Consider the following 10967-nt stretch of genomic DNA (forward strand, 5'->3'; position numbering starts at 1 on the left):
TAAGATAAGGAGCTCTGGAACAATCTCATTTTAAACAGCTCGGCCTTGGAAGAACAGATGCACAAAGATAAGAAAGTTACAAGGTGATCACAAAACCAGCCTTGAGGGATAAGGTATAGCTGATACCAGGACTGAGTCTGAAGACCACCACCCCTGCCACCACCCCCCTGAGGACCACCCGGAGGTGCCAACAAACATCCGCGAAAGACATTCGCATATGCTAATGAGTTCCCGGAAAAGCCATGAATGTGATAAGCACTACTCAGAAATATAATGAATAGGTATATTAACATAGTATAAATACTTGTTAGTTTTGTCTTTTGGGTGTGCACGTTAGGTGGAGTTATCCCCCGTGCACCCAGCGCTGCAATAAAAAATGCCTGCTTTCTAAAACTTCAAAATAAGTCTCAGTGAATTATTTTGCTGCTTTCTGGTAACAGTCCAATGCTGTGGCCAAACTGCTTTGAACACCTGTAACCCACGAGCGGTCTCCTTGCCCCATCTGCCACAGAGGACATCTGTCCCGAACACCAGCGGGGCCTGCCCTTGGGGCCAGAACAGCACAAGCTCCTCTCCTCAATACAGCCACAGCTCCCCGGACTCATCAGCTGTCTTGCAGTATGTTTTTAAAGCTCTGTGTTTGTAGTGAAGTGCCACTAATTTATTTCCTGGAGGTTGCCCAAAAAATGTTGCAACTCAGGCTTTCTCTGACATATGATTTTGGTGTTGCGCAGGGTGTTGTTTCTTTTCTATGCATTGACCCACAGGACTGACCTTCCTGTGTGTGGGTTTGACCCTCCACAACCACACAGATTTGCCTGGAGCTCTGTAGCCCAGCCGCCTTATTTTCTGTCCTGTGGTGCAGTGCAAGATGTCTCTGCTGCCTTTTTATATACTAGAACCTTGCAGAAATGCATATGTGAACAGACATACATGATCCTCAGGATATTGTTTTGCCAGGTATGGTAGATCCAGGGTAAGATACACACAGACGTTGCTCCAGACACAGTGTGGACCCACAGCACAATGCAATATTTGGGCAGCTGAGAGTGTGGGCATGACCGTTCCCATGCTGCCCAGCTTTTTGGGCATCCTGCAGGCTCACCCGATTGGGTCAGTCTGCAGTTCAAAGAACTTGCCCTCTTACTTTAAGGACCTTCGTGGTGGATGAAGTGCCTCTGTTGCTGAAGAACAAGCCCACAGGCCACTAGAAGCAGCACAGATTTATAGCAGGCAGATTTTGGGGGTCCTAGCAGCAGTGTCTCCAAGTGTATAGACATCTCCACAGTCTCTGCCAGCAAGAGGTGTGCACTCATTGGACAAGCATAATGACAGACCTGGATGTCGATCCTTCAGCCTGCCCAGGGTTTCAGAGGTAAGGAGGTGTTTTGTACATGCTGTGCCATGGCTCTGTCCTGTGCATGAGCACATTCAAGTGTCCTGCTCTGCAGAAACATGGCAGAAAAGTCCCCGATCTGTGACACTGATCTGCTCTCCAGTCAGGCAAGCTATTGCTGACATCAGGCTGAGGTTAAGAGCACAGGTGTTCACTTTGGTGCCAGCAACCCTTTCCTCCATCCAGTTCCCTTTGAGCCAGGATGTTCCCTGTGCACTTGATTTGCAACTGTGTCTTGAGGGAGCCAGGATGCCAAGCAGCTGTCCAGGGGTGAAAAGTGTACAACCATGCCACAGCCCCTTTCCCTTTCTTGATTCTTGACTTCCCAGGATGCAGTTTTCAGCCCAGAGACTAGTCTCCCTCTCAGTGTGCTTAAACACAGGCCAGGAGCCCCTTCATCGCTGGCTGTCCTCCAAAACACCCATGCTCACAGACTCATCTGCGATTGCATGGCTTCCCTCAAACAGCTGAGCTGTGAATGTCTTAGTGGGCAATAACATTAAATAAAGTATGGTGGCCAGCAGAGAGAGCAAAACATGCCAAAGGGCCCTTCTGCTGAGCTGCAGGCCTTCTGCCATAGGAAGCACTTTCTCATTTGGCTTGCACAGTCCTGAAGCCAGGGCAGGGATTAGGATTTGGGGCAGCAGGGATGGAAGGAGTGGGCTGCTCTGCTGTGCCACCACCGCTGCGCAGCAAAGTGCTAAACCACAGAGGGACCATAAGTGATGGGACAACATAAACCATATGCCTAGCACCTGCAGGTTTGGGGGCATTGCTTCCGCCAGCCACCCTGGTGGGTGTGATGTGAGTAAATATGGGCAGCCTGTCACACAGGACCAGGACAAGTGCAATCTCTGTCCCCATCATGTTCCCTCATCCTCCCAGATTTTTAGCCTGAAACTGTTCAGGAGAGGAATTTAAAAAAAAAAAAAAAAAAAAAAAGTTGCTATTTGAAGAATGCAGCAGGGGGGAGAAAATAATCACAACAGAGATAAGGAGAAGTCAGTCGACTTGACAACTGCACCAAACAAGCTTCTCTGAGGCTCCGGCTGGTTTAGGATGGGATGCTGCAGCCCACTTCCCCTTGCCCCAGGCTGCCGGTGCTGCATTAACATCAGCTCTGCTGGTGGGGGCTGGGGAGGCAGCTCTGGGGCAGCTGCAGGGGAAGAAGAAATACACCAGCGGGGTCAGGGCGGCAGGGCAGCATCTCTCCCCATCCCCTCTGCCTGTGAGCCACACCAGCTCCTCTCCTCCGCAGCCGTCTGCCGGGCTTCCCTCTGGCTTTGTGGTCACAAGGCTGTTTTGCCAAGAGCACGTGTAGGTTTCAGGCGCCACCTCAGAGGGCTGTGCAGCTGTCCTGCCCTGTCTTCCCAGTAGGATTTTTGGGGGCTTATCTGCTTTCCTCCCTGTCGTGGGCTGTGTTGCATTCAGCTGCCAAGATTCCCGCATCCTCGCCACTGCTCCCTTCGAGGACCAGCTCTGTTTAATGTCTATCTGGCCACGTGGCACTCCTCTGGCAGACTGCTGAAGGCCTTGTATAAATGTTCTGCTGGAAAATATCCGAGGTCTGGGGTCTAGTCCCCTCCTCCCAGTGACAGAGAAAAAGCTGCATTGCTCTTGGCTTAGAGTTCAGGAGATCAGTTTTGCCAAAACCAGATGTCTGTATCCACTTTTGCTGTCCCCAAGCTGGGGCTTTTGCACCTGATGCTTGTGGAGAGGCTGTTCTCTCACTGACAGGCAGTAAGGGATTTGGCAGAGCAGAGGTTGGTCTCCCAGGACTGTGCACATCTGTGGCTTGGCAAATAAATAGTGAGAGAAAATAGGTCCCTTGGCTGGACAACCTGCAAAAGGGAAGATGGATGGACAGTGCTTGGGCAGGTGGATGCATGGCATTCGCCTGGCTGTTCCTGACACAAGTGATGAGGCTCACGATGTGCACCCAGAAACGAAGGGGGATGCCCTGAGTGTTGAGATCTGGCAAGAGCCTGTGCAGACAAGATTAGGAATTAAAAATTTCATCCCCTCAAGATTAAATCGTCCACCCAGAGGAACAGCCTCAGATGTGCAGGTGTATCCCAGCTCACAGGAGTGCTGAGCTTTGCTTGTCCACCCAGCACCATTTGAGCATCCTGCACACGCTGGTCATTTTAACTCACTGCTGTGCCAAACTTGCTCAGCACTTTCATCTCTGATAAAATAGTTGTGAGGGTTTAAAACAGAAAATGCAGTTGGCCAGGGAAAATGATATTCTTCCTGGCCCTTGCAGGTATCCAGCTCTGCAGCCTGAGCCCTGGTTTATGGTCTCTGTCATAACACAGAGCTGCAGAAGTTACCTGCAAAATTGTCGATGCCATCTCCCCAGAGACATACCCAGTGTCAGGGGAAAAAAAGGAGCAAAGCAGAGACCGTTTTGATGGAGAGACTGAAGGCCAGAGGGGACCGTCAGAGCATCCCTTTTGCTGTGCTGTACCTTTCAGCAGGGCTCAGAAACGCTCTCTCCCTTTTGGATATGTGGCACAAGGTAATCTTCCTGCTGTGGCACTCCTTGCTCATTTCTGCAGCTTCTTTGAATATGCGTGTTTCCTTGTCCCTCTGAAAATACAAACAGCAACTGAGTGCTTTTCCTACCAGGAAACAGAAGCAAGATCCCTCTGATTCAAACACTGTTACGCGCTTACAGCTGGAGGTTGCATTATCCCTATTAACTGCAGGACAAAGAGTTCATGGTGTGACCCACAGATACGCTTCAGTCTCTCTGCAACACTGCCTTCCAAGGCAGATCTTACATCTGGCATTATTGGCCGCTGGTTGCATTTCTGTCATTTATTTATTAAAGTTAATTTCACCAGACTGTAATGATTTATTCAGATCCAGAGCTTCCTGTAACAGAGCGCCATTATTTGCTATGCCACCATGTTTCTGCCATCTGCAAATTTCATAAAGGTTTTGTAACAGCTACTTTTTCAAAGGTCACTGAACCACTTTTTAAGCTGTTTCTTTTGCATAAGGCATGGATCTTACCAAAGCATCAGGTGATATTAAGTGAAAAATGCTTTGAGGAAATCTGATTATGTAACAGAAACACTATTCCCTTTATTGGATTGAAGCAATAATCTTGTGCTGGTAGGGTTTTTTTGAAGGAAGAAAAATAGAAAAAAACAAGTTTGTTTAACAATGCTGTGCCTCATGACTAACTTCAGTAGCAGTTTTCAGCCTCTTTGTTGATCCTGAGTGCCAAACTGACATTTGGATAAGTAGCCAACTGTTCCCTTGCCCTTCTTTTATCTTCATGCGGGAAATACTGTGCCGGTTTTCTTTTTCTGCAAGGAACTGCAATGAAAATATTGACTGGTGTGCATGGAGAGTGCATGGGTATGGGAGCACCTGCAGGAACAAGTGGCAGGATGGGCAGCCACAGACAGCACCTGCATTAGCTGATTACAGGGGTTCTGCTGTTTTCCAGACCACCCCAAAACCAGGGATGGTCTCAAATACACAACTTCCTAAAGGAGGCCATACTGAAGCCATTAAAAATAGTGTTTGGAAGAGAGGGAACAGGGTAGAAGACATAAAATGTCCTGATAAGGAGACAAAGTGCATCTTAATGGTTCCCAGAAGAGGAGCAGGATGGAGACAGGAGACCACAATCACCATCAGCTCCTAATGGGTAGAAAAAGGCAGGACTCAAACGCAGCACACAGCTCCTGTGGCAACAACCCAGGAACCATGGTAAAACCTTAGCTGCCAGTGTCCCTTTTACACTGCATTGCCATTAAGTGTCCCTGGACAGCATTTTGGTGCTTACACCCTGGATAGACCACTCAGATGCTCCCATCTTGGACATTCTTGTGAGTAAGGGGAGGAGGGGGGTTGGCAGCGAGGAAACCAGCTTAGTTTCAAAGCTGCCGCTGTCACCTGGAGCTCCACCAGGAAGGACATTGCTGCTGCTGGTAGCAGCCCCAGTCCTTATGCTAAAACAGCGGATGCTCACTGCACCAGAACCCTGCCCTGTACTGTTGTACTTGTTGCCAGCTTGTCATAGTCCCTGGTGTGTAAATTGGATCATGGTACGAAGTGTCTCTTGTTATTAATGTGCAATGTAAGTGTCATAGCAGTAGAAGCCTTGAAAGTTTTGGAACAGGTCAAAAACAGCAATTCCAGAACTATAAATAACTTCCTGGCGGTCGATTAGGTGTGCAGCCTCAAAAGCTGGGAAAAGCCTGTGTCAGGAGTACCAAAGAAAAGTGGCAGCAGCTGAGCAATGAGAAACACATCTGAGCAACAGGGTCAGGCACCTGCTGCGGCGTGGGAAAGCAACACCCGCCGGCGCCATGCAGGGAAGGGAGGGGGGGGAAGCCAAGGGCTAAGAGCTCCCTAGAAACTCAGACGCTTCGAAGAAGTGCCAGGATGCTGAATGTGGTGTGTTTCTGGGGGTTCTGTCCACAGAATCACCACTGTAGGATGACTGTGGGGCTGTGAGGGCCCCTGCTCCATGCAGCCCTGCTCTCCTGGGGACCGCATGCAGCCAGAGAGTGGCTGAGGTTAGAAGGGACTTCTGGAGCTCATTTGGTCCAACTCCCTGTTCAAGCAAGGCCACCTAGAGCCAGTCACCCAGGACCATGTCCAGATGGTGTCTGAACATCTCCCAGGATGGACATTCTTCCCATCTGCATGGTTACAAACCCTTACAAAACACTTTTGAGCTGCCAGTGTCACCCAGGCTGCTGCATGGTGCTATGAGTGTGTCTGAGCATGCATTTTTGTGCACATTTCTCCTATCCAGTGCTCCAGTCCTCAATGAAGCTTTATTATGTATCAATTCAATCACAATTTTGGGCAGCATTATAATCTAGCACCTGTGGGACAGACTACTCCTTAGCAAAACACTTCAAAAGCAGGCCAGTGGAAGTGTTTTAGACATGCTGATTTTTGAAGTATCTAATTTTGCAGAGGGAAAACTCCCTGGCAGAGTGCCACATCAGCGGAGTACAGCCGTGCAGTTTGCAGTTGCTACCACTGACTGTGATGTTCAGCTGCCCTTTACATGTTAAGGGTTTGTACCCTCACTGATTTCACACCACCTCTGCAATCAACTGGTTTCTTTTCCACTAGAAATTCTCATTTTGGCAAAATCACAGCTTTGAGGGCTGCTAGGTGGACCTCTGTGAGCAATCCCAATTTCCACTCATGTTCCCCATGTTATATGAGCAATCCTCATTATATCAATGAGGCATGCTGAGACCTTTTGTTTTTATAGCATTCCTGGTGAGAACTACCACAGTGTTCATGCAAGTCAGAGGTAACCAAACCACAGTCAATTACTGCCCCAGCAACTGTGTTTTCTAAGGCAATGATGGTGTTTTAGAACAATTTAGGCAGGGAAGGATCTCTGGAGGGGTCTTGCTCGATCCATTTGCTCAAAACCAGGGTAAATCTGAATTCACATTAGGTCACTTGGGGCTTTGTCCAGGTGAGGTAGAAACTGTAGTCTTCCCCTTCCTATCCCTCCAGAGACACTCAACCCATCCCCTCAGCTTTGTGCTCCGTGGTAAGACTCCTGCTTAGACCAAACTTTGGAAAACCACCCAGACCTGGAAAATACATGGTGCAAACTTGTAGCAGCTGAGTGAAAAAGTGAGTTGTACAGACACATGCAGAAAGTAAGTGTTTTCTACCTGAAATGGGCAAAACTCAGATGTTCTGAGAGCACGCTGCATCCGTGGACTTGTTTCACCTCCACACCCCATCTCACATATTGTCATTGATGTCCTCACACAGGCTTTCTCATTTCCTTGTCTCAGGCGTGTCCCCAGGCATTGATGCTTAGTGAGTGGATGAGCTGGGCTGAGCTTAGCACTACCTCCTCTGCAAGAACACATCTGCCCTGGTTGTACTGCAGTCTGAAAGGCAAAGAAATTGGACCACCAACAGAAATATGATCTCTTCTCCCTTCAAAGCTGATTTTCTCCAGTGCTGGTCTCTTCTCTGGCACATCATGCTCTTCGCTGGGCCCACGTATCTCTGAGAGTATTTCTGAAAATGGGGAGGACAATAGTTATGTTGCAGAGATGTCTCCTTCCAGACTGATCGAGCACATCCTGCCCCTGGAGTGATGCTCTGGCCCCAGACCTCCTTCATCAACACTGCTCTTCTATGTGAGGACTCATCAGTGAATTTCCCTTAGTGCAGCCACTAAATCCCATGGGAAAGAGATATGGTGATGACGACTTTTCAATTTTTTTTTTTTTAATTTTATTTCAAATGAATTTTTTTTCTGTTCCAGACTGTGGTTTGGAAAAAGAAAATTGGGGCATTTGATAGGTGGGGTGCTGCTGGAGGGATGACTTTTCAGCCTGTCTCTGTGTCACACGTGAGCCTGCCAGTGTTTCCCATTTTTTGACCAAGCTGTTTCTCTCCCTTTCAAAAGTTACAGGGTGTAAAAAAAACCCAGTCAGTGAGCTCCTACTGCAATGTCCTGCGTGCCAGCAGCCAGCACCTCCACAGACGCCTGGAAGAAATGCTCAGTGTCCCTTTGCCAGCTCCTCAGTTGGACTCAAGCGTGGAAAGCTTCACAGCTCCTCCCTTTCTCTCTTGCAGCCGGGCAGCTGGTCACAGTGATAAATACCATGCTGAGTTTTGGCTTTTGAAACACAGTGCAAAGCGGGTTTGGAAAGCACAGGCAAATGTTTGGCTCCATGCTTTTTCCCTGGCAGTGCCCTGCAGGCTTCTCCAGGCTTGCTGGCATCATCCATGGCCCTAGCTCCTGGACACCAAAGCAGCAGTGTCCTTTTGCCCAGCTCTCCTGCTGCTCCACTGGCTCTGGCTTGGTCCTCCCGAGGGGCTGGTTTGTTGCTATATTGGTCAGACAGCTGGGGAACGACTGACTGACCCTGGAAACCTCTCAAGTATGGAGACCCCCCCAGCTGCCACCCCAGTACGCTGTCCCTAGGCTGCACCACCCTTCCGCGGAAGGGGTTTCTCACGGTGTCCATCCTGAACAGCATGTGAAGGGCAGGAAGGTAGCCAGGAAGAGTCCACAGGTCCAGGCTCTAGGACTTAACCCCATGCCTTGTCTTCCGCACTCAGCTCTTCACTGCAAGATCTACTGCAGGCTTGAGAAGTCAGTCACCTCTGGCTCTGCACAGATCTTGTCTCTGTGCCGAAACCAGGACACATCTGCGTTGCTGGTAGTTAACACTGAGAGCAGTGGACAGAAAAGGAAAACAGGCCCCAGGAGCGGGGCTGCTGCCTTGGGTAGACAGAAGAAAGAGGTCTTGAATGGGTGCATCGTCCTCAAGTGCATAGACATTCTGCAAATGGGATGTGGGCAAATAAGGACGGATCCAATGTCAGCACTGCTGTGCTGAGACACAGAGCAAGAGCAAGGGGTGAGCACACCCACTTCAGGCTCCTTCCAAGGGGGTGAAAGGGGTCAGCAAACTCCAGCTTAGTTCTTTTCTTCCTTCTAACAACAGCCTCCTTTCTTCTCTTTTTTTTTTCTTTTTTCTTTTTTCTCTCTTCTCTCTTCTCTTCTCTTCTCTTCTCTTCTCTTCTCTTCTCTTCTCTTCTCTTCTCTTCTCTTCTCTTCTCTTCTCTTCTCTTCTCTTCTCTTCTCTTCTTTTTTCCTCTCTTTTTTTCCCATGGGCTGAAGAACAGAAAGGTGTAGCGGGGTATGGAATAAATGTCAGAGACATCTGCTAACCCATCCTGGCCACTGGCAGGCAGGTGGAGCTGCAGGTGGGAATGGAAACTCTGCTAGAGCCAAGTATGGTCTCACAGCAAAAGAGGCAAGGGATCCTTTACAAAATGACATGCTGATCTGGTCCAGGGAAACCTTGGTAAGCAGTGGGGACAAGGGTGAAAACCTACTGACGCTTCTTAGCTGCTTCTTTCAGCAAGGGACAAAATTTCCACGCAGGGCTTCTTCCAGCCACTGTGCTGTGTGACTCCTGCCCATTCCTCACCCACCCAAGCAGACAAGGGGAGGAACAGCTCAATACTCTGGGGACAGAAGTAGGAGAAAGTGGAAGGTCCCTCTCAGACCATTTTTCTACCCATAGATACCAAACATAACACCATGAGAAGAAAACACCTGAGATTGCTGTGCAATGCCTTTCAGGGTCCAAAAGCTGATGAAAGGTGCCAGAGGGACCTCCTACCCTCCCCCAGCATGTCCCTGTCCAAGCCCTCTGCTGCAGCTCAGTCTGGTGGCCACTTCCATACAACGATGCTCCTGCACTGTCCCCAGTGCACTGGTAGCCAGCCCTTGGAGGGATGAAACAGGCAGGGGCCAGTGCCCTCTTCCAGAGCTGTCAATATGGTCTTCAGAGCACGCCTCCAAGCAACCGTAGGGGCTTGAGGATGTCCTGCCCACTGTGCCAGCCTGGGCCCCAGAGGCTGGTAGCTGGTTACAGCTGGGAACCAGCCCACCTCTCCCTGGACACTGCTGGGAACCTCAAGCCAGCTGCCTAGCCTGAGCCACAGTCTTGCAGCCAGAAAGATCTCTTCCATGGAAACTGTTTCCATGAAAAAGTGCTAAGGAAGACAGGCAAACATTTGCATCAGTTTCCCAGGAATGACTTCTCAATTTCCACACTCTAGCCAAACCCACAAGCATCCAAGGAGCAAGCAGCAGCCTATTTCCCCCAAGCAGCTGACAGCCTGGGTGAGGGCTTGTGTCCCCTGCCTAGTTGCAGGAGGGCTTTGCATGCCGTCCCCCTACCCACAAGTAAACGAAAAACCCTACGGTTTTCTGGTGTCATCTACAGCAGTGTCCTGGACCTGCTTCTCTAACACTGGTAAAAATTTTGCAGTGCAGAGAGAGAAATTCACTCAGAGCCACAGCCAGAGAGGGAGGAAAAGCTGGAGAAAGCTCCTGTAAGGAGGCTAAGGCATGGTGCAGTCCACCCCATCAGCCAGAAACCCACCCAGCCAGCGGGGTAATTCAGAGTACTGCTGCCAAACGTCGTAACTGAAAATACTTTATTTGACATCAATAGTAAAGTAGGAACATTAGATTATACATCCATTGATATATAAATGATATAAATGCAAATGCAAAACCATCTACAGGAAACCCACAAGCAGTCCAGTACACAAGTAACATCCCAGGAAAAGCCGCATGCCAGGATCCTCCCTCATCCTAACAAGCAAACACTAATCCCAAAGAAACCCAGCATTAGCGTTTCCTTTGCAGTTATTTGTTCTGGGTTTCAACCGTTATACACAGTATCACTTTGAGTGTTGCTACCAGTACAGGAGAGGAAAAAACACCAACCACCACAGGTCATGGCCAGAATTCACTTCTGTGCACCATGAGTGTTTGTAGAAAAGGCCCCCGAAAAGTCCCAGGGAGAGAAATTTCATGGCCGGGTTGAGTCAAGAGCATTTTGTGAGTTTGACTGATACAGTTTACACAGGGACAATGAGATCTGGAAATCACGGGTCAGCACCGAAGGGTGAACAAGCAACCAAAGGCAGCTTTGGTTTTGACATGGCTTGTGGCAGTAGCAGTAGCAGAGAAACTAAGTGACAGTTTCTTGCACTGCTAGCATCTCTCTGCTGAAAATGG

At 49.2% G+C, this 10967-nt stretch overlaps 1 protein-coding gene across 1 annotated transcript in view; it reads right to left on the reverse strand.

Moving 5' to 3' along the window:
- The window catches only part of APTX (aprataxin), a 125218-nt gene that overhangs the window by 57185 nt on the left and 57066 nt on the right, over positions 1-10967 (reverse strand). The window lies entirely within an intron of this gene.

This window comes from Balearica regulorum, chromosome Z (assembly GCF_011004875.1).
Source record: "Balearica regulorum gibbericeps isolate bBalReg1 chromosome Z, bBalReg1.pri, whole genome shotgun sequence".
NCBI classification, from domain to species: Eukaryota; Metazoa; Chordata; class Aves; order Gruiformes; family Gruidae; genus Balearica; species Balearica regulorum.